The sequence below is a fragment of the Lissotriton vulgaris genome, chromosome 5 (genome assembly GCF_964263255.1).
Source record: "Lissotriton vulgaris chromosome 5, aLisVul1.2, whole genome shotgun sequence".
NCBI classification, from domain to species: domain Eukaryota; kingdom Metazoa; phylum Chordata; class Amphibia; order Caudata; family Salamandridae; genus Lissotriton; species Lissotriton vulgaris.
Genome location: NC_141693.1, coordinates 880,931,832 through 880,956,419, shown reverse-complemented (window position 1 = coordinate 880,956,419; position 24,588 = coordinate 880,931,832).

Sequence of the window (24,588 nt, the reverse complement as noted above, 5' to 3'; positions counted from 1 at the left end):
CCTTGATTTACTGTTTGCCTTGCTGTCAATGGTTTCCTCTGTTTGATTCTTAAAAAAGTTCCATGTAAAACAATGTTTATTTCACAAAGTTCCACAAAGTATTCTTGTAACAAAGGGTTTGAACCACAAAGTTCGTTAGAGATATCTTGTTCCAAATTGTCTTTACATGAATCTAGAAATCACCGATAAAGTTCTTTCAGGTAATAAAAGGTTTTGCACTTACTTGTTGCTGAAAAGGGATACTGATCAGTCTAACCTTGACCTCTGTCTCTTTTGCAGGTCGATTGCAGTGGACAGAAGAGGGGCTGAGGCAAGAAGTAGCCGGAAACAAGAAGAAGGAAGAGCCAGAAGCCACACCCTTTGAAGTCAATGAAGGTCTGGAGAGAGCAGGAGTGCCAGCGCCGAAGGATCTGTTCTCAGGTAAGTGGGAGGTAGACGAGCACAAGCACTGGGTGAGGCTCAGGGGCTGCCTTTTATAGACAGGGCTGGGTGTGGTTCAAAGAGCTGGGTGTGGTTTGAAGAACTGGGTGTGGTTCTCACAAGCAGGTGTGCAGAGCTTCATTTATTATGCTAATGAGTTGAAGTAACACATGGCCTAGGGAGGAGTGTTCTAAATAAGCATTGGTAAAAGCAAGATCCAATATTTTTTAAATAAGCCTTGGTAAAAGTAAGGTCCAATGTTCAAACAAGACAGCAATGTCCAAACTTGTGAATACATTGAGCAACATACACAGAAGTCTTAGAGAGGCGCTGAAATAACAAGAAAGGCTTTCAGTAGTATGTTTAAAGAGAGCTAGTACAGAGCCCACTAGTGCAATGAGAAGGGACATGCTCTTTGCTGTGCACAAACCCTAACACAGGATGCAGGAAGGCTATGCCCTGGATCACCTGACAAAGAATCACCACTGGCCAACAGGAATCTGTATTTTACAATGAGAGTCATTATTTCAGTATGCTTGGGATCTGATTTATATAAAAAAGGTCAGACCAACTCATGGATCATATGCTATAAGCTGAAGTTTCATACTGGTGCTGAAATCAACATGTAATATATTCCAGTTCTGATATGTGGGCTTACTACCTGAGGAAGGCCTGAGGGCCAGATTATGAGACCGCCAAAACTGTGGTGGCGGTCCCTGGTCCACCAGACTGCCTGTCCACCGGGCATATTATGAATTTGGCGGTGGGACCACCAAAGGACCTTTGCAACTTCCGGGGATCTGGAACCCGCTTTGGTTGTGCGGCAGAGAAAGGCTCTAATATACTACCTGTGTTGCTGGGGCACCACCGAGCATATTAAGAGTTTCTTCACTGCCGCAGTTTTCATGGTGGTGAGACAGCCATGAAAACTGTGGCGGTGAAGAAAGAATATGGCTCTACAAGGTCCCCTGTTGCCTCAGGGCCATGGTGTGCCTGCAGGAGGGCACATGTTGTGCCGCCCTGTGTGCAGTAATCCACTTTCCTGCACAAAATGGAGATTACAGTCCATGCCGTGCAGGAACGGGCTTTAGTATTCCCATTGAAGTGCCTTTTTAATAGGCACTGCAGCAGGAACGCAAAAGGACGGCCAGCCAGACGATGAGATTACTTGTAATTAGGCAGGCGGGCGGCGGTCAAGTTTGGCAGTTCTCAAATTGGGCACAGGCGTGGCGGCCCACTCCAGGACCACCAACTTATAACAGACCCTACGTTTGTAAACACTAAAAAAATGTGCTTGAGTAATCACTCTGAGGTGCATTGTACTACAATTTAAAATCGCTTAGGACCATCACATGAAAATAAATATTGCCCAACAGACCAATATCTTCCAAGTTTCCCTAAACAATTCATAAGGGAATTAGACAGTTTGACAACAATGAAAGAGTACATGGAAAAAATAAGCTAAACAAGTAGTCTAACATCAGATACCTCGTCAATGGAAAGGGTTGTACTTGTGATGTCAACCATTACATTTATATGACTTCCACTGGCATTACTTTCCAGTCTAGCCTATTCTTGTGTGCTAGATTTAATATATCATCCTAGAGAGGTTTCAAAGTGGAAATCCTGCTTAAAAATCCAATTTCAGCAGCAGTGCATTATGACCCATTAAAGTAAACTTTTGTGAAAATCTTTTTTTTACAAATAAAAGCTGGATTAATACTTCAAAAACTCTGTGTTATAATTGCAAGTGAAATATGGTATCTAAAAACAACTACTACTTGCCTCCCTCATCACACTTTTGAGCAAATCTTTCAGATAGGAACAATACTTAATCATTTATCCACATGCGATCCAAAACATGAACACTCATTGAAATGTTTGAGTCAAGTATTTCAAATCCCTGATGATTCGGTTATTCTGTACATATGGCACCACCTATAGTTTATATAGCCCCCCTTGTAATTCAAGATTAATACCAACCATTTATATATATTCCCTTGCAACCCTCGCCAGTACACCTGGTTATAGTTGTCAATTCTCTGCTTCATTCACAATATCAGAAAACCCATGGTTGACTAATGTCCCAACAGTCATCTCAGTAGTTCAATCATACTCCAAAACACCCTTTAATGGCCATTTTATACATCTTGATGCGTTCAGCTGGGAAAAACAAAATTCTGAGTTCTTCACCACATCTCACACCTAGGAGTTCATCTCTGGGTGCCAAATGACTATTCGTAAATTGCTGATCACTGGCTGTGACATTCAAAGTTCTACATACTAGCATAGCTACTTTGAGTCTACATTTCTCAAGTGTAGATTGATCTATTACAAAATATTTTGCCATTTTTACGTATGTTATAAATTTCAAGGTGCATTAATGCGGTATGGATTAGAATACATAAAGCCATGTAGCCATATACTAATTTTGTAACCAGGCCATAGCTGCCATGTAGGGTACCAATCTGGAGGCACTGGTGAACATCGTAATTTACCATTAACTGATCAATCAATTCAAACATATAGAAAACGAGATCACTATAATCACAAATCTTTTCATAATAATTGACTCAATAAAACAAACTGTGTCAAACAATTTACTCACAATGTTTTGTCATCCAAAAAACAAACAAACATATTTTCCTCACATTTCTGTGTTAGAAAGTTCTGGAATCTGTGTGGATCCACAAAATTCCATCCAGCCCGCATTCCCCAAAGTCTTCCGAAAAAAATGGTACCTCACTTGTGTGGGTGGGTCAGGTAGCCGAGACAGGCAAGGGCCCAATACCTATGGGGGCGACATCAAAATTGCCTATCACAAAACCTGGTTTTGCAAGTGGGTCCCATGAGTTTTTGGCCCCGGGGTCAGCGGCCATTATGGGAAACCTACCAAACCCACACATTTCTGAAAACTAGACACCTGGGGGAGTCCACCTAGATATGGCTTGCGTGGGTCTCCCAACATTTCCCTACCCAGAATCCCCTGTAAACCGAAACGGGCCAAAACGCAACATGGAAACGCGCCATTTTCACATGAAAACTGACCCTTTTATTGCAAAGGGCCTAGCTGTAAATTTTTAACACTAGTTCTGCCGGCACCTAGGGAAACCTAAAAAACCTATAAATCTTTTTAAAACCTCGAAATTTGTAAAAAGAAAAAACATATTTTCCTAAAATTTCTGTGTGGGAAAGTTCTGAAATCTACATAGATCCGCAATTTTCCTACCACCCAGCGATCCCCCAGGTTTCCAGATAAAAATGATACCTCACTCTCATGGGTAGGTCAAGTACCCGAGAAGGGCAAGGGCCCAAAACGTATTGAGGAGACATCAAAATGACCTATCATAAAACAACCTGGTTTTGCAAGGGGGGGGGGTCACCTGGGGTTTTAGCCCCGGGCTCGGGGGTCATCTTGGAAAACTACCAAACCCACACATTTCTGAAAACTAGACACCCGGGGGAGTCCAGCGAAGTATAGCTTGCGTGGATCCCCCAACTTTTTCCTACACAGAACGCCTAGCTGAAAAAAACACATTTCCAACGTATTATTGGTTGGAATCACCATGCCGTCACAAATGTCCTAACCCACAGCATTCTCCTCAGTCCCCTGAGTCGAATGATACCTCACTTGTGTGGGTGGGTCAAGGGCCTGTGACTGGGAAGAGCCCAAACATAGGGAAAAAGTGTATAGCACAGAGAATTCTAAGCGCAACATATTTTTAAAAATACGTTTTTAGCCAACTCTGCATTGAACACCCACACAAGTGAGGTATCATTGTACTGGGGACACTAAGGAGAACACTGTGGGGTTGGATATTTGTGCCGCCATGGTGAATTCCCCACAAAAATATGCCCGCCATGGACAGAGGCAGTGACATCCAGTGTGTAACACTGTCAGCCAATTTAGTAATTGCCATGCCATAATTGAGTCTAAGTGTCTCCTCCTTATCCAAAGATATCACAATACCCAGGTAGCAAAGATCAGTGTCGCACCATTCAAGTGGGTAATCCAGCTGAAATTTTGTTACCGCACATGTGAGCGTGAAAAATTGCAATTTTTTTCCAATTTATTTGCACTCCTGATAGTCTTCCAAAGACAAGAAACTCACGCAAGATAGGATTAAGGTTAAGTTGAGGGTCTTTCACATATAGGGTTATGTCATCTGCATATAGCGACACCCCAATTTGGCGCTGGAAACAGTTGAAAGCACTATCCCTATGTAATTGGCGAATTCGACGTGCCAGTGGTTCTGTCGCTATAGCAAATAATAAAGGGGAGATAGGGCATCCCTGTCTAGTGCCTCTTGTGATGGGCATCTGAGGTGACAACATGCCATTGACAATCACTCTAGCAACTGGTCTGGTATAAAGCAGTTTTATCCATGCCACAAACAATTTTGGAAACCCCATCCTGTGCAATATAGCAAAAAGGTATTTCCATTCAACAGAGTCAAACGCTTTCGTTGCGTCGAGGAATATGGTCGCGACTGGGAGCTCCGGGGCAATAGTTGGAATCAGAGAGAACAGCGTACGAAGATTATTATTTGTGGCACGCCCTGGTACAAAACCAGCTTGGTCTGGCAGTACTATCTCGGTCATGATCAGTGATAGTCGCGTCGCAAGTACCTTAGCAAGTATTTTAGCATCACAATTGATGAGAGACAACGGTCTATAGGAATCCGTGTCCACCGGGTCCTTACCCGGTTTCAACAGGGAGGTTATCGCTACCTCCCTCATCGGTCCAGGCAATTCCCCGACCTCCAACGACTCCTCAAAAACTTCCTTTTTTGAGGACTGGTGCCATAATATCTATGTAGCATTTATAAAACTCGGCAGGCAGCCCATCTAGGCCCGCTGCCTTGCCATTAGTTAGTGACATTATCGCCTCTCGTATCTCATCCAACTCTAGTGGTGCACTAGGAAATGCCCTGTGCACATCACTTAGCCAACACAACGCAACATCATCCAGGAAACCCCCTATGTCCACGTCATCTGTTTGTTATGAAGTATATAGCTGCCCATAGTGCGCCAAAAACTCCTCCTGAATCCCCTGCGTGTCCTGACAACGCGTACCCTCTGGTGTAACAATCTCTAGTATATTGGTACTGAAACAAGGGTTCCTCGTGATAGCTGCCAGTACTTTACCCAGCTGCTCCCCTTCGCAGTACCGATGCGCAGTCCAGTATTTACCCCTATACTTTACTTCTCTAGCTGCCTCCTCCTCATACTCTGACAGCTTGTCCCTAAATTTCTTGTGTACACCTGGATCTCCACCCCTCGTCATCTCAGTTTCCAACTCTTTCGGTTCTTGTTCTAGCTTTCATATTGTCCTTTTAATGTCTCTCAACACCCCACAGCTCTTAGATATGCAAAAACCTCGAATCGTGACTTTAATTGCCTCCCATACCATTTCCACGCTGTTTACCGAACCATTGTTCCTGGGAAAAAAGGTCTCTATTTCTTCTCCCAACTCCGTCTTAAACACCGCATCTAATAATATCGAGGGGAACAGTCTCCATGGAGGTCGTGTTTTGTTATGTCCTGGCACAGCCAGTTGCACCAGCACTGGGCAGTGGTCTGAATACGTTCTGGACAGGTGCCGTACCTTTCCCATGCCTACACTCAGTCCGCGGGACAAAAAGCAATAGTCAAGCCGAGCCCATGTGTTAGCATGTATTGTGAAGTGTGTTCCCTTCCTGTGCATGGGGTGAGTGAACCGCCAGCTATCCACTAATCGAGCTTCCTCTATTATGCCAATCAGGACATCTCTTGCTTGTCTGTTAAACTGACCACAACCATCCGATCTGTCCGCTCCCGGAACTAGTGCCACATTAAAAGCACCTCCCCAAATGATATGCGTAGCACCCACACCCATCACATGTCCCCAAAGTGTTGTGAAAAATTCCGGCGTGTCCACATTAGGAGCATAACAATTCACTATCACAACCGTGTCAGTGCCTAATCTGCCCCATAGAATCATAAAACGACCATTAGGATCTAAAATATCCCCCAGCACCTGGAAGTGAAGTGACTTCTTAATCAACACTGCAGTCCCTCTGGCATATGAGGAATATGACGAAAACTTCCTAATCGTTGCCCACCTACTTGCAAACTTGGGATCAGAGCGTGGGTGTATATGCGTCTCCTGTAATAAAGCTATATGCACTACTTTGTGCCTTTCTAAATATGCAATCACATTCCTACCCTTTTCTAGCGTCATTGAGGCCTCGCACATTCCAGGACATTACCGATATTGTACTCTTACCATCATCAGCCATCATCACTAGTAGTTATGCTGCCAATATCTTCACCTACACGACCCAACCTCTGCTCGTTTGTACCATAATACATCTTCCAATGGATTTCTAGTCTCACTCGTACCCATACTTCACTGTAACTACACTCCATGTCCCCTCCCCCACCCACTGACATCTCCCAACTATGCCAGACATTCCCCACTCATCCCCCTCCCCCATCCCAATACTCACATCAACTCTTACCCTCAATAGACATCATCCCAAAAATACTGAGGTCACCACAACCTGCGTGTGGTCTACCCCCCACCCATCTCCCTCCCACTGTAGCTATCCCAAATTGCCAGTGATTTGGTCATCCCACCCTCCCTGCAAATTTACAGATAAGTTCATTAGGTTTTTCATTGTAATCTGAGTGTAAAAAAAAGGTAACATCATCATTTGTTGGGGAAGTGAAACCGCAGATCTTACTAAATACCATTTTACAAAGTTTGATGTTAAAACCCCCTCCCCACACCAAAAAGTTATCTCCTTTCCCCTTCTTAATTAAAGCTTCTATATCAGTGTTAAGTTGATCCAGGATGGGCACTATATTGGAATTGCAAGCATTATTATAGAAATGTACTAAGATTAAGTGTGTGGGGCCTAAAAGCTCAACAGAGACAATTAGGTAATAGATATTAGGGACTTTTACACCTACAGTAGAAGATATTAATTCATTTGACACATAAATGCAAATACCCCGCCTTAGGTCTGCCATGTCTTGACTCTTGATGGAACAGCTGACAAATTAAATGTTTTATAACCATTTAGGTGGAGAGGTTACACGACCCATGTTCCCTGTAGACATAAGATGTTAAAATCCATCACAAAGTCTAACCATTCTGGTAAGCTAATCTTACTATGTAGCCCTGCCATATTCCAATTTGGGATGTTAATTATATTTGAGTCTAAAGTTGTAATATCCAAATTCGTCTCATTCCTCAGCACAATCTGCTCCATAGGTCTTTGTTAATCCATAATGCCCCCTTTTGACAGTAAGGTTGTATCAGGCATTAGAGATGTGGAGACATGGTTATAAGTGGGTGCGCCTACCATTAAATCGGCCTGCGGTCAGTCTACCCCAGCAAGAATGGAGAAGCATTCATATCTGTTGGATGCTGAAAAATTATACATCAGGAGACATGGTTTATTTGACTGTATAGTTGGTAGTTGAAAGCCTGGGCGTAGTAGAGAGGGTAGCTGTGTCTCAAGAGACGGCTGACTAGACAAACGTAACAGGGATCTATGCAAAAAAAAACAAGTGGTAATACTCAAATGTGATTAGTATTAACAGACAATGAGTTTGTCCTGCCCAGTATCATGCTGACTAGTGCTGGGGATTTGAAAGAGAGAACCACACAATCACCATGGAACACTTTGGGGCCCCTGCCTGCCCACCCTATCTGTCTTACCATCTTAAAATCTGCAAATAGGGCTCCCCCCATGTTGACCTTAGAATTCAACCAATTAAGAGACTTGTTTCTTAATGAGTCCCAATGTTCTTGTGAAGGGACATCTATGGTCGGGACGTTAGCCAAAATAATCACATACGGGGTAGCATTGGGGGGAAGTTCTATTAGATCATTAGCGTGCATAGGCTTGGTGTAGTGGGTAGCGTGAATAGAGGAAGGTCCCCCCCAAAGAGGTGCAGGGCATGGAGGCTAATGGTGTCACTTCATCATTATATCTGTCTATGGCTTTGGCATTGGGCTGCCGGAGTGGGTTTAGTAACTGCCTAGTAGGAAGCTCAGAATTTGGTATGACAGGTAGTTGGGGCGGGAGAACTATAGAGGAACTGGAGGTTAAACCATCAGTATTATCCCTGACATGATCTATTGACCTGCTATGAGGTTTACTGTGCCTAAATGCTCTATGCAACTTAGTACAGCAGATTTAATAGCTTTCAATCGGTTAGTAAGACTACCAACAGAATCTTTAAAAGGTCAGTCAAGGCATGGACAGGTAAAACCAATGAGGTTCAGTCTAAAGGTACTGCAGAGATCAACTTATTAGCAGGTCTATTGGGCTTTAAGGCCACTGCCGCCTTCTGCACTGAAGCCCTCTTCTTACCTTTGATTGGTCCGCTTGGTCGAGCCTCAATGGATTCATTAGAGCAGTTCCTTAGAGTCTTTGAGCGTTTAGGTGAAGGTTGGGTGGTCGAAGTGTCCGGTGAAACTAAATTGAACACAGCCTCATTACTGGCTTTGTTCATTAGACCAGATTCCTATATTTGCACTTCCCGTAGTTGAGCTGTATTTGGGGAGATGGGGGACTTGGGGGGACCGCAGGGAGGTCCCCCCCCGGGCAGTTTGGGAGGGGCGGGGGAGAAGGGGGGTTAAGACAAGCGATCCGGCAATCTGTAATTTGGGCTTGTTTTTTGTAGCTCAATTATAGCCAAAGCATAAATGCTTTGGGCGCCTGCTCCCAGCCACCTTTTTGGTTTTGGTGACCTGGTGGCTGGGAGCTTCAGTCATTTTTTAGCTTTAGCTTGTGTTTTTTCTGTTAGGCTGTAGCATTTGTTTACTATAGCGGCTAAAGGTTATGGAGTTTTGGAAGCCCTTAGGCTTCTTAGTGAAGCAGGCAGGATGGATTTAGTGGTTGGCGACGAGGCGGGCCGTCGCGCCCCACGTGGCAGGCCTCCGCAGGCATGGCAGCAGTGGTGGCTGCTTGTCTGTCCCCCTTCGGTTTGGCCACGACGACGGACGTTATACAGAACCCCAACTACATCATGGCGTTTGCTGCAGACAAGGACTGCCAGCGCTTCCAGTCTCTGTATTAACGATATCTAGTACCCTAATTACATCACAGCGTCTGATGACGTAAAGGTTTGTCAGCGCTTCGAGACCCTCAGTTACCTAATAAGAATTATCTGCATTTACTACAGCTGTTAAGAATATATCTTATCGGATACTACAGTCGTCGTACGTTCCATCAAATTGCCAATCTGACTCTTTATAAATATCGTATAACATCGAGTCACAGCTACCTAATGATAAGCGTCTTGCTTTTACTTATCTACTTCAACTTGCCTGCAAGTCTCCCAAGAAGCGCATAAACAAGAATTAGGACCATGATAACAAGGTAATGGGAGCGATACCCCCTAGCTGAATAATCTATCTTGAATAAAATCACGAAAACAGTGTGCCACCACATTCTTATTGTTGTGTTCAATGTCCTATTGCAAATGACGGACTCCTGAAGAAGGCAAATGCCGAAACGCGCGTAGAGTTTCCATCCACCGCTTTGCTTACTCCACTAGCCCCACTTAACATCATTGTCATTTGTGTTGTTTATTTTTCCCCTTTTTCTATTTGTGGTTTAGTATGTCTTCACATATATTTTGAATTATAATTATGTCTATCATTGACCTTTTAATGCAATATATGTATATTTATGTATAAGAAATGTTTAACAAAAATGAAGAAAATAATTTAAATAAAGTAAAAAAATCAATTTATATACAAACAATAAGTTTTGTTTCTATCAGTTCTAACTACATGTCACAATACTTATTTAACTAGTTGGATGGTTTCCTTGGGTTTGTTGGCTTATTAATTTAGCTCACTACTGTCTGCTTTACAAAAGAGTTCAAATTATTCCCTACAAGTAGTGAATGCATTAGGAGTAGGGGTCCCCTTTTTTCAAATTCTGTCCCCCAAGTGCCCCAGGATGGATACGGTGAGTGAGCGGGCCGCCCGCGTTACAAGAAGGCGGCCTCTGTAGTTAAATTGCACTTCGGCACAGGAGGAATGTTCGGGGAGGCAAGCGGGTAGATGCGGGTTGGCGGGAGGGGTCCAGCGGGGGGGAGCTTTGTATTTCTGGCTCCGGTGGAGCTGCTCTCCGCTTCGGGTGGTAAGGTGAGGGCTTTGTCTGACACCGCGCTGAGAAGTAAGCGCAGGAGAGGAAGGAGTGGCAAGAGGCGCTCTACCTCAATGTCCGCCGCCCCGGCTTTAGATGCAGCATTGTAGAGGGAGCAGGAGGGCGGTTTGAGCTCTGCTTCGCGGGGGGGGGGAGCTCCGCATGTAATTAGTCAGGCATCGGAGGGGGAGCAGCAAGGATATTTTGCTTCCCCCTCGGGTAAATTGATACTTGTATAGTGCACTACTCACCCGCAAGGGTTTAATGGTGCATGACGGTGGCGCTGGTAGCGTGGGTGTGGGGCCGGTAATTGGCACCCCAGTGCGTGCTTCTTCATCGGCGGGGGCCCCGTTCTCGGTATGCAGAGGCACAAAAGGGACATTTATGGTGGGGCCTGAGGCCGGGGGTGACAGGTATTCTTTTAGCTGGGGTTTGACCTCAGCCCCCCTGCATGGTCTGGAAAAGTTGGGTGCGGGGGATGAGAGATGCGTTAGGGTGTCTGAGGGTGAATGTTCAGCAGAGCTAGACCCGGCTGATGGGAGTAGGGCATGGGAGGGCCTAGATATATTTCTGTCTTGGGCGGAAGGGGTGCTTGGCATTGGCCCAGAGGACAATAGAGTCTGTCAGAGCCCCCCACTACGAAGTGGTGCAGTCGCAGGTAGTTTTAGAAGACCAGGGGGGGATGAGGTGGTTAGGGGTGGGGCAGCAAGGAATTTCTTGGGTATAGAGGGGTAGGGGAGTGTAGAACAGGTTATGGGTCCTTCTTCGGTCGTGGTGCAGGCAATGCTGGATTGGAGTAGTGAGGAGGAGGGGGGATTTTTTACCCCCAACCCCCACCCGGTAGTTATGGTGGGAGCAGAGTACGTAGGACGGGTTAGGGGCAGGCAGGCTGGGGATAGCGCTTTGGTCAGGCAAGTCAGCAGGGTAGCTATTAGGAGTTAGGGACCCAGCACATCAGTCCAAACTTTTTCTTTACAGGGCAGGGAGGGTTCCAGGACGGCAGACTCGGTAGGGCGAGGTGCGGCCCAACTACGCCGAGGAGAAGGGAGGGTGGAGCCTGGCACGGCACTTTCTGTACTGTTGGGGGATCCCGGCACGGCCATCATACGAAGGTCCGGCGTGACCTCACTGGCCCAATGACAGGCAGGACACAGTGGTCAGCTTGGCCAGTGGACAGTAATCTTAAGGGTGGTCAGCGCATGGGGGAGTTTCAGCGTGTACAGTCGGCACCCCGCCAGGAGTGAACACAGGGGGCATTAGGGCTGATACAGGTCTTATTGGGTCAGGTAAGGCCCGTGGTGTGGATGTTGCTTCAGATCCTCTACAGAAGAAGGAGCCAATTGTACTTAACTATGACGAGGATAGCCCAGAGGAAGGGGAATGGAAGGATAATGAGGATGGGGGGCCTTCTCATGTGTCTCCTAGTGTTTTACAGGCACCAGAGGCGGTGCAACCCAGGAGGGCAGTGTTGGTACGACCCAGAAGAGAGCGTGGCCCCTCAGTGAGGGCTCCTCGGACGGTGGACCACGTGGAGCAAGTGGCATGGAGGTCGGCGCCCGGCCGGGCAGCCCTGTTAGAGCCAGGTGAGATGGTTGAACCAAGGGCCAAACCAAAATTGGTGTCTGTGGGGACAGGAGGGGAGGAAGAGGGGTGTGTTAGAGGTGAAACTGCACAAAGGTAAATATGTTAAGGATCAAGGGGTAGGAACTGGAGATGTGGGGGACAACGGGCGCTAAGGTGGAGTGTGGGATGAATACTGAGGCAAATGAGACAGGTAAAGAGCCGTTACAGAGTAAAGAGTTGAACATTAAAAAATTACCCTACATTGGCATGACGAAGCCTCTGGGTGCCCATTTATTGTTAGCGACTAAAGAACGCATTTGGAAGGGGGAATATGTGGAAATACTGAATCTCTTACACAGGGAGGTGAGGTCGAAGGAGGGCTCTAAGGAGGAGTATGAGTTAGCCAAGCGGCCTAAGGTACCGTTGACAATTGAAAATTGGACAGCAGCATTCCTAATCTATGCCAGCGTGCATTGTGAAAAGTTCCCGGAGTGCTGTGGTGCCATTTTCAAATATATGGATGTCATTAGGAAAGCTCAGATCACGGGTAGTGGTTACGCATGGGCGCAATATGATGAGGAGTTCCGGGCCCGTATGGCTTGGGATGCGGAGGCAAAGTGGGGGGAGTTGGACACTGATTTATGGCAGCACACAATGGGAGAACGGCTAGTGGGTTACCATTGGTATATCAGCCCTTCCAGGGGAAGCCCACCCAGGGAGGGGTGGGGGGCTCAACAGCTACACAGTCTGGGTCGGTGTGCTGGGATTTTAATAAAGGCCTGTGCACTAGGGAGTATTGTTGGTTCCGACATGAGTGTTCTCAGTGCGGAAAGAAACATCCCTTGGTCAAATGTTGGGGAGTTAAGCTGCAGGTAAGTCAGCAGTGGCAACAGACAGGTGCCAACACCCCTGGGCCCTCTCAGCAATTCCAGAGTGGTAGAGGGGGTAAGGGATCTCAAGGGTCTGGGCCCAAAGGCCCCTACGCCAGTTAGGCTAGCAGCATCGGCGGAAGGTCTGAGGGAGTATGGGGATTTTGGGGCTAGACAGGTTCTTTGGGAAGGGTTTCAAGAGGGGTTTCATTTGGGATACAGGGGGCCACGGCAGAGGAGGTGGGCACACAATTTTGAAGTCAGCTGCGGAATATAAGTCAGTTGTGCAAGAGAAATTGAATAAAGAGGTGCGAGAAGGAAGGATGGCGGGTCCATTTGATGATTGGCCATTGGAAAACTTGATTATTTCTCTGATCCGGGTCGTCTCCAAAAAAGAAGTAGGGCAGTACAGGTTGATACAACACCTATCATGGCCTGAGTGGTTTTCGGTTAATGATTTAATTGACGAGGAGGCGGCCTTGGTTTCATATTCCTCAGTTGACGTTGCCATGCCACTAGTAGTGACCGCGGGTGCCACTGCAGAGATGGCAAAATGCGATATAAAATCTGCATTTCGGTTGCTTCGAGTTCATCTAGATGATTGGAATTTTCTGGGGATCCATTTTGAAGGTAAATGGTACATGCACAAAGCATTACCGATGGGTTGTTCAATGTCTTGTGCCCTGTTTGAGTGTTTTAGCACCTTCCTACAGTGGTATTTCACACAGCACACTGGTCACGAGTTGGTGACACACTACTTGAATGACTTCTTTTTTGTTGGTTCGCCAGGCTCCACGGAGTGCCAGGTAGTTCTGGACACGTTCCATGAGCTCATGGAGGAGTTGGGGGTGCCGTTGGCCCCAGAAAAGACAATGGGTCCATGTACGACCGTGTCTTTTCTGGGAATCGAAATTGACTCTGTGGCAATGCAGGCTCGCTTACCAGCCGATAAGAAAGTGAAAATGTTGGAATTATTGGATGAATGCTATCAAAACAGAAAGTGGTGGTGAAGGACATTCAGGTCTTGGTAGGTCATCTTAATTTCGCCTGCAGGGTGGTCATGACAGGGAGGACTTTTTGTAGGAGATTGGGACGAGCACTGGCAGGACATAATTTACCTCACCACCATGTCAGCTTGTCGGCAGGGGTGAAGGAGGACTTGCGTAAGTGGGCAGTGTTTTTACACTGCTTTAATGGAGTTCCATTGGCCAGGGAGGATGAATTTCAGTGGGATGTTCAGATTTTTTGGATGCACCGGGCAGTGATGGTTTTGGTATATATTGGCAGAGCAGGGGGTGTGCTGAGAAGTGGCCTATGCAATGGAAGGATGGTGGGAGGAGCATTGCCTTTTTTGAGCTTTTTCGGGTGCTGGTGGTATTGACACTGTGGGGTGGAGCTGGCACATAAGAAGGTTCTGTTTTGGATTGACAACATGGCAGTGGTGGAAATTATCAATAGGCAGTTGGCAAGAGGCAAACAGATTTTGAAGTTGCTTCAGGTATTTGTGCATGGCTGCCTTGGACATGATATTGCTTTCAGGGAAATACACATCCCTGGTGTGGATAATGACATTGCCGATGCTTTGTCTCGTTCGCAGTGGGACAGATTCCATGGGCTGGCCAAGGAGGCAGACAGGACACCGACGACAATGCCGGAGCATCTTTGGGATGTAGGCAAAGTAGGGTTGTACAATTGGTGGTAGGTTCTTTGTCAGCAGCAACTCGAGCAGCATATGCGCTGGCCTGGAGGGACTTCCTAGCATCAGGAGCCTGTCGGCAAGAGGAAGGATGGAGCGGTCAGAATATGTGATACAGTTTATTCTAGACCTCATTGTGAGGGGTCTTTCCAGGGTCACCATCGCCAGATAATTGGCGGGTATTTCTTTCATGGGGATACTCCTGTGGGGTTACTCCCCTTCCGTGGAGGAAGTGGGGAGGAGAATGTTGGAGGTTAGGGCTAGGGAGAGGGGTGGGGAGCTTTTTGCACGTAGTCCTTTGTCATGGCAGACTTTGGTGCGTTTGTTGGAAGTGTTACCGGTTGTTTGTAGGGATGGTTTTAAAGCTTGTTTGTTTTCTACCCTTATGGTTTGGATGTTTTTTGCGGCCTTTAGAGTCTCTGAACTTTTAGGTACCAAATTAAAAAAGGGAGTTAGTTGGCAAGAGCTCTTTTTCTCAGAGAACAGGATTAATAGATGGCGGGCCAGCTCAAAAACGGACCAGAGAAGTTTAGGGAGAGGCGTCTGGTTGGAGGAAGCTTCGCCTATTTCTACATGCCCATTGCATTGGGCCCAGTGTTGGAGGACTTTGTCTGGAGGGGAGGGGGGTGAAGGGGTCTTTCAACACGCCGATGGGGGCCGGGTATCGGAATATCAGTTACGCATGGTGCTGCGCAAGGCTTTGCAGAATATTGGTCTGGATGGGGCACAGTATTGGATGCATTCTTTCAGGATCGGGGCGGCAACAGAAGCTTGCAACCGGGGCTGGTCTAGGGGGGATATTATGCGGCTAGGGCGCTGGTCATCAAACTGTTTCCAATGCTGTGTGAGAGGGAATGCGGAGGAGGTACATGAATCATCCTCCTTGTCATGAGTCTCATATTATTTTTCTTGTTACAGGTTCAGTAGCTGGCCCTCACTCGGCGGAGCTGACCATCTGGATAGTTGGGCATTCCTTCATCAAATGGTCACAGGTCCAGGCGAGTCGTTGTAATTTTGGAGCAATGTTGGGTTTCAATGAGCGTTTGTTTAAAATTGTTTGGAAGGGGAAGGGAGGGATGCTGTGGAAGGAGTTAATACCTGCTTTGAATAAGTGGATAGTTGGGGGCCAGTGCCCGGATGTTTTGTTAATCCACTTGGGCAAGAATGATCTTTGTGGGGTCAAAGGAGAAGTGTTGCTGAGGGCAATGAAGAGGGACTTGGCACTTTTGAAGGAGCAGTGGTCTGGTTGCCACGTTTTGTGGACAGAGCTGGTGCAGCGCAGAATTTGGAGGGGCGCCACGAATCCTAGGGCGATTGACAGGGCGCGTAAGAAGGTGAATCTGGAGATTTACAGATCTTGTAGGAGTTTAGGTTTTGGGAGAGTGACTCACAGGGGCATTCGGTTTGAGGCAGTGGAGTTTTTTAGAAGTGATGGGGTCCACTTATCCAGGATGGGTATGGACCTTTATTTGTTGGAGATTAGAGAAGTTTTGTCCAGGTGTTTGAATGTACAGGAGCATTCAGTGGAGGCTTGAGAATTTTCTGTTTGACTGTGGGGGGGCAGAAAGGGGGGGTACTTTTCTCCCCCCCCCCCCGGCTTTCTGGATGGCGGGGATTATTGGAAGTTTGCCAGGGTTGGCAGAGTTTTGTTGTTCATTTTGAAAGTTGGGTCATCGACAGGGATAGTTTAGGCAGGTTGATTGTTGGGGTGGTTACAGAGGTTGGGTGATCGTAAGTTGTAAAGGGGCAGGCAGGGGAGGTTGCGTAACAGATGGTTTGGATAATAGGTTCATATGTTTATGCATTGATTTGTAGTGCTCGTAATTTTGTAATGTTGTAATGTACGGGTGGGGGTGGGTTCAAGAAAAAACATTAGGGGTGGGGGAGGAGGGACGGAGTTAGGTAAGTGTTTTTATTTAGTGAGGTTTAGTTTTGTAAGGCGTTGGCCGAGGTTTATAATTGTTATGTGCACCTGTTTCAATAAAGCAGCCTTTTACACATGAAAGCTGGTTTGTGGTCTGCTCCCCCCACACCCTTCCCTCCTAGGGGGGCTTGGGTGGGGCAGCCAACCGCAGGAAGGTCCCCCGAGGCAGTTTGGGAGGGGCAGGGGGAGGCTGTTTTCAGACCAGCGATCCGACATTTTGTAATTTGGGCTTGTTTTTTGTAGCCCAATTATAGCCCAAGCATAAATGCTTTGGGCTCCTGCTCCCAGCCACCATTTTGGGTTTGGTGCCCTGGTGGCTGGGAGCTTTAGTCAGGAAAAATGTTTCCCGCCCTCCCTCCCTATATTATTTTTATAGTTTTTTTTTTGGGGGGTTTTTCTTTATCTTTTTACATTTGTTTTTTGTGGCTTTTTTGGTACAGGTGTGCAGGGTATGGTGTTTTTGTATTGTCGCTTGGAACAGGTGCTGTGTGGGGATTATTGGAAGTTTGCCAGGGTTGGCAGAGATTTGTTGTTCATTTTAAAAGTTGGGTCATCAACAGGGAGAGTATAGGCAGGTTGATTGTTGGGGTGGTTACAGAGGTTGGGTGATCGTAAGTTGTAAAGGGGCAGGCAGGGGAGGTTGCGTAGCAGATGGTTTGGATTATAGGTTCATATGTTTATGCATTGATTTGTAGTGTTTGTAATTTTGTAATGTTGTAATGTACGGGTGGGGCGGGTTCGAGAAAAATTGTAGGGGTGGGGGAGGGGGAACGGGGTTAGGTAAGTGTTTTTATTTAGTGAGGTTTAGTTTTGTAAGGCGTTGGCTGAGGTTTATAATTGTTATGTGCACCTGTTTCAATAAAGCAGCCTTTTACACACAAAAGCTGGTTTGTGGTCTGCTCCCCCCTCACCCCTCCCTCCCAATGAACTAGGAGTTACAGGTTTGGGGATGTTTTCCGAGCAGATGGATAAGGTCTCCTCCACACTTAAAATGTGCTTCTCTATTGCCCCCATTGCCCCTGTCATATAATTCAAAATGGACTACCTTGACTTTGGTGGGGACTTTGCTATAGCAGAGCTCGGATGTTTCCTTTTCCCAATTTCCGTATTGTGCACCTCTAATTAGAGTCAAGGTAAGTCGTAACAAAACAATGGGTCAGTGTCAGTGAAGCTAGCTGTGCGTAAACATACTTAGTAAGTCAAGATTTACTATACCAATAATTGGCTCCTCAATAACAAACAGTATAGCTGGATGGTCTTCACGAGGTGCAAAACCAAGAGGGGGGCCCAGCTTCTTCCTGCCTCTGATAGGCGTGGCCTGGCCGCGTTCGCGCACGTCCCGCACGCGGGAGCCCGAAGCTGCCTTTATGTGTCCCCGGTGCAAGACGAATGGCGTTGACGCCTCCTGCATGCTGCGCGGCAGGGGATGTGGTACCCGTGGGGCTCGGTGCTGCCGCAGTGAGATTAATTACGGGCGCCCACGCCGTGGGACCCCGAAGCTGCCTTTGGGCACCCACGGAGCAAGAGGAATGGCGTTGGCGTCTCTTGGGTCGTTGTGTGGTGGGCGATGTGGTCCCCGTGAGGTACGGTACTGCCGCTTGGCGCTGGGAGTGGTAAGATTAATTACGGGCTGCTTTTAAGCCTTTTTCACAGCTATCTAACTAAGACATCCACTGATTTTCTGTCTGAACAAGTACTCAGTCATTCATTCAGTCTAGCATTCAGTGTAGGTTGATCTAGTACTGTCTATGTGATTTAATTCCCAATATGGCCTCTGTCAAAAAAATGTGTAACCTTTGGTGCATGAAGTTCATAGATCAAATGCCCAATCAGGATTCTGTAATCTGACTTTTTATTATCCTTCCAATCTGTCTCACATATAGAAGCAGGAGTGTTGAGTTCCTATCACCTTATGCCCATGACATATTGTTGGGGTTAAAGGCAATGCACTTTCATGAACATTTTTTCCACTGGAAAATAGGCCCAACACCTTGCAGTACAATCATTGTGGCTGCCAATTTACAATGGACAGTATGATCTGTGAAAGAGCATTGCATATAACTAATCTCTTCAGTGTGGCGGACGTGGGAGTTATACATTCACGTTCACCTTTCTACCTACCAGGATGGAGAATGAAAAGACGTGTCCTCAATCTGAAGGCAGAAAATCTTTCTGGTGCTCACACCACAAAGGATTCCTGTTTGTTTTGTGATATTCCAAACAGTGAGGGAAGAGCGTCAATCACAGCCTAAGATGCTTTTTAAATCATTGTTATGCGCAGTGCACCATTCACACCAACACTACTGATAGCACTGTCATTGGTGCTTGGACCATATCTCAGTTCCCCAGACAATGATCACCACAGGAGAGGTATCTTTAGAACGGGGAGAATTTCTCCTTCCCAGTAGTATCCCTCCCTATTTGATCTCTCATAGATTACCCAGGGGAGGCGGTACCAGTGCAGGGATCCACCATTAACCCTACAGGAATGGACAAGTGCTCTCTCTCATTAAATAGGCATTTCAGCCATTCTGCTCCCCTTGCGGGGGTATAATTGGGGTATTCATAAACAGAATGTCAGGTGAGGGGGATGTCCATCTTGAAATCAGGCCATATCCCAATACATAAAGGCCTGATAGTTTTTCTACGAACCCAGGTAGCAGATTGGGGGATATACCCCTTGAGGGGAGCAAAAGTCAACTGGATGTCATGGAGAGATTTATTTGTTTTAAATGGGTTGGGACTAGCCTGTGCTGGCAGCGGGCCATACTCCCACAATTAAAGCCCAATAGTATTTCCGTTTCCGTAGGGTCTAGATCGAGAACACTGCAGCGCATGGCAAGTAAGAGGAAATTTGAATTCTTTTGGGTCTAATATTAACATGTGGGTCAGTGAATTGAGTGTTACTGAGTACTGGAGTATAGCCTCTGTGGGATCTGCTAGACACTATTTTAGAAGAATGTGAACATATTTATTTAAACAGAAACCCTTATAGATACATTGTTGAGAACTTGTGTGTGGAAACAAACTTTAAGCCCAAAAATACAATAATCAGGAGCTAAGACTAGAAAGAGTGGTCTATGCTTTGAATGCTCAGAAGAATATCTGGGAGGCATAACCCAGGCCTGCTTTTAAAAAGAGGAATAATTAATGTCCGAGTGTGGAGAATGGAAGCATCACACTATCTTATTTATCAACATTTTGACACTACCTTATACCATTAGTACCCAATCACAGTCTCATGTCTTGATTCATGCAGTACTATATTGTTGATATACAATGAAAATGTGGTAATATGGTATTAAACATCTAGATTTTCTTGATAGCAATGTGTATCAGTTATCTCTCAATATTGTCGTGAAATTTTGAAAATAGGTTTAATATCACTTGAATTGGTAAACACGTATGCTGCCTCTGCACCATTTTTCATTTATCACACATTTACATTTACTGTTGAAAGTGCCAAGCTGGTGGCACCAGTTACTTGAATTATCACATGAGTCATGTTCATAGCATGGCAGTCAAAGTGTGCTCTAGTTACAGCAACACACCCCACCCGTTGGTGATGCAGCTTTCCGGCCTAATGCACAAGTCATAAAACTTCATTAAGGTATTTTGAGGAGAAGGCACAGATTTTCGTAGCATGGAAGCTTACAGCTTTTTTTGGGTTTTGTGTATTGAAGCAAAAAAGATTACCTTTTTTCCAGAACAAAATGAACGTTTGATAGGGATATGCATGCACCTTGACACTTTGAGTGCAATTTACATCAAATATTTGCCTCACATCACCTCTTCTGTGTGTAGGATGACCTGTTGACATCCTACACATTGGCGTCATAGTGGAGAGGGCGTCAATGAGTTCTCCTCTGTACATGAAAAGATAATGCTTATGAAAAAACATCTGAAGCATTTTCTTTTTATTAATCGAACTTGGGACATGAGAGAACAGCTTTCAAAGTTTGAGTTTTTTTGGTTTGCTATAATGCCAGAACCCACAGTGCGCAGACATCACAGCAAAACAAAAGTCAAAGAAACTGCACTAATGATGCAGCGTGTTTTCATTTTTGATTAGTGCCAGGGATATTACTCTGTCCCCTGAGAACCCATCAACAGAGGCAGCATTCAAAATGTCTTATTTCCAGGGCTGTCTTTACTAAGTGGATCCCTGCTTTGAGATCACATTGAACACATGATCCCCAAGCAGGGATCCACTCCTGTAGACCATCAGGGATTCTGGTCTAAGGGTGGCGCGCCCCCCTGGGCATGGGCTTGCACTCCCACCCAAACCTCCAGCCATATAAGCATTTCTGCCCCTTTTACTTTGCTGTGCGGGGTTCCTCTGGGCTCCTTGCTATCACCTGCGCTTTACTCCATTGGCTAACCTTATTAGATCTTGCGGCTTTGTAGTTGTCATATCCAGATGACACACAAACTGCAGTATCCATCTCCTCTGATGTTGAAGCTCTAGCCTCCAAGTTTAAGGACTGTCTGTCCAACATTGCCACCTGGATGCAAGAAAATTCTTTAAAACTGAATTCTGAAAAAACAGAAGTCATACTCTTTGGTTCTAACAACCTCTTTTGGAATACGTCTTGGTGGCCTCTCTCTTTAGGCCACACAGAAAAGGTTGCAGCGGAAACTTCAGTCATTTCAAAATGCTGCTGCATGTCTGCTTCTGACGATTCCTAAATTCAATCCAATTTGCAAGGGCATTCATGACCTCCACTGGTTGACTGTGACCGAAAAGGTTAGATTTAAAGCCCTTTGTATTATCCACAAAGCTCTCTACAGTGGAGGTCCCGCATTTTTGGGAAATATTTCTCTTGGCATATGCCTAACTGGAATTTAAGATCTGGCACTGTAAAACTAGTAGTTGTTCTCAAAATCAGGAAAGCAGGATGGGGAGAATGAAGCTTCTCTTTTCAGGCCTGCCAGCTGTTGAACTTCTTGCCCCTTGTGCTAAGATCTCAATCTAATATATCCTGTTGAAGACATGTCTTTTTTCAATTCAGATTTGTTTTCAGCTCCTTTGTCTCTGGCAGGAGCACTAACACTAAGACGCCTCAGCAAACACAAGTTTTATGAAAATCTTACTTCCTTACCTGAGAGGTGGATAGGAGGTGTTTACCTCCAGTCTACCAGCCAGGAGGGCAGAAAGCCCACTAGATACCAAGTAATTTTGATTTACTCTTGCTTTAGGAGGAGCATACCACCAAGGGCTTGGATCTTAGCCTCCAACCCCTAGGCTAATTACTATTTCTAAGCTGCTCCCCGGGGAGAGGCGAGTGGCAGAAAATCCACTAGACACCAGGGAATTATGATTTACTTGTATTTTGGCGATCATCCTTCAAGAGCATAGGTAGGCTATCCTGTTTTAGGTTTAAACCTATAACAACTGATAAAACCCCACCAAAAAGAAAATAGCCCTAACCAGTGTAAACATATAAACAATGAAAAAACACCTTCCCAACCACAAATTAAATGCAAATCCAAGAAAAGAAAAGGTGAGTGAGAGTAGTTTTTATTTCTTCCTGAAGGAGCTAATAAAATGTAACTTTACTATACAAGGCAGAAGCAAAACAACTGGGCTAACATTATTCAGTTTGAGTTTTGTACATTAGGGATGTCACTACAATTGCTTCTTCTTCCTATTGCTTTTCTGTTTTGTGGCTTTTGGCCTGAAGATGCAGGGTTTAAAATCAAATTTTAGGTCTGATTTAAATATTTTTAAGCTGTAGAGAATCAGAAAATATCAAATCATATTTGATAATTTGGCTACATTTGATTCTTTCACTGATAGTTAAAATGACTTTTTTCATAAGACTCTTTACCAATAGATACAATCACATTTACCCTCAGAGAATGGGTGAAATCCTTTGAAATATCTGCCCTCTTTTCTAGCGAGTCAGTATTGATAGTAGGGGTAGTGCCAAATACCCCAGGCCTTAAACATTCAATGCAAGGTGTAGTGTCAGGTATATGTGACAAGAGTGCTGTCATCAAGCACCTGAGATAGGGGTGAAAGCATGACACCAGACGTTTAGAAAGCATGGAAATCAGTGTCACTTGGAATGCTGCTGCACAAAGTTCTTACCAAGTTCACCCAAGATGGGAGTGATATTGTTTGTATTTGCAATTCAGCGACGAATATGAAAGGGTTGGGTGATGGCCTGTCAAAATTGATAACTGAGCTGAAGTACTTTCCTGTAAGAGACCCTTGCCACTTGCTAGATGTTATGCTGAAAGCAGCTTTACAATCTTCAGAGTTAATGAAGAATGCTATTGACTTTGTAGTCTATTCTGGTTGTCAGTCCTAGAGGCAATGAATGCTATATTATCTATGTGGTGACTGTTTACAGAATGTTTGCTTAGTGATGATGCCAAAGGCAAGAAATGTGAGGATCTTTGGTCGCATATCGATAGTGATATGTAAAAAAGTACTCTCTACTGCATTCTTAGATTTTTACAGGAAAACATGACTGCTGTAGTGGACATAATCAAAAACCTAGAGTCTGAAAACACCCTTGTCTACCAAGTGTTCAGCGTAATTGGTGTAGACATCTACTTGAGAGTAGGCTGGCAACACTTTTAGTGACTTTGACAATGCAACATGTTCCATGTTTAAATTCTTGCCACTTGTTAAGCAAAGAAATGTTGATGAGCAATTCAGGACATTTTATTTTACAGTGCATGAGAAATGGCTTGCAATGATGAATAGAAATGTCTCTTCACCAACCATGGCATTTGAAGTTAATGAAGTCTCACTGAGGTAATCCGCACAAGTTCTAGATCCCTTCTGTAAAGGGAAATTTTCTCTGGACTTTGAAAGTTCTACTTCATTTTTGACCGATTCAATAACTGAGGGCATATGCGCACAGTTCAACGCATATGTTGCAGAACCTGTCAAAGAGAATTGCAATCTTCAGGTGCACAATTATTGGCCTGCAAAGCTATGCCAGTGGCCAGAGTTAGCAAACTGCGTACTGACTGTTTTGGCATTGCCCATCTCAAGTGCCAAGGTGAGAGGACCTTTTCATAGATGAACATTTACATGGGAAGAAAAGAGCGAGCGCGCATGACCAAAGACTTACTAAAGAAGTATTGTATGGTGTACTACAATCACTTTGATATGTAAAAATGTATTTGGACCTCATATACCCTGTAGGCATACTCTGTATAGACATGCAGTATCAGTGCAGAAAGCAAGCAATAATAAAAGCAAAACATTCCATAAGCACCAGAAAAACACTGTTTCTATTGTTTTTAATAGCGCGAAAATGTGTAACCACTGATAACCACTATTTTTTAAAGGTATTGAAAACATTAAAAAAAACTCCAGAATTTACAAAAAATAGAAACTGAAAACAGGAAACCCAAAGCATAGACCTCTGCTCCCCCCACCCCAGATTAGGTTTTCAGAACCTCATGTTGGGCAGGTTGTAGATGTTTACCTCAATCTGCCAGGAATTTGATTTATTGGTGTATTTTTTGGGGAGTGCCAGCAAAGTGGATCCACCTGTCCTTCCTTCAATCCCCAGGTTAATTATTCTTTCTGCCACTACCGGGGGCAGATAGCAGGTGTTTGCCTCCAATCTCCTCCTTGTGGGGCAAAAAATTAAATAGACACCAGAGAAGGAAACCAGTAATGGACCTGTGCTCTGCCCCCACCTGTGCTAATAAGTCTTTCTTCCCCTACTGTGGCGTGGGGGCAGAAAGCCCACTAGACATCAGGGAAGAAACCCATCACTGTTTTTTGGGGTTGCGGGTGGCCCCCCTCGACCTGTGCCTGGGCTCTCCCCGAACCACCAGCCATATCAGTCTTGCTGCACCCCATATTCTGCAGATAGGGGGTGTTTAAACTCACTCTGCCTTCCTAGGGGGCAAGGGCTGAAAAGCTCACTAGACACCAGGGAATTGTAACTGTACTTTGGGGGGAGGGTGCAGCAATCCCAAGAGATT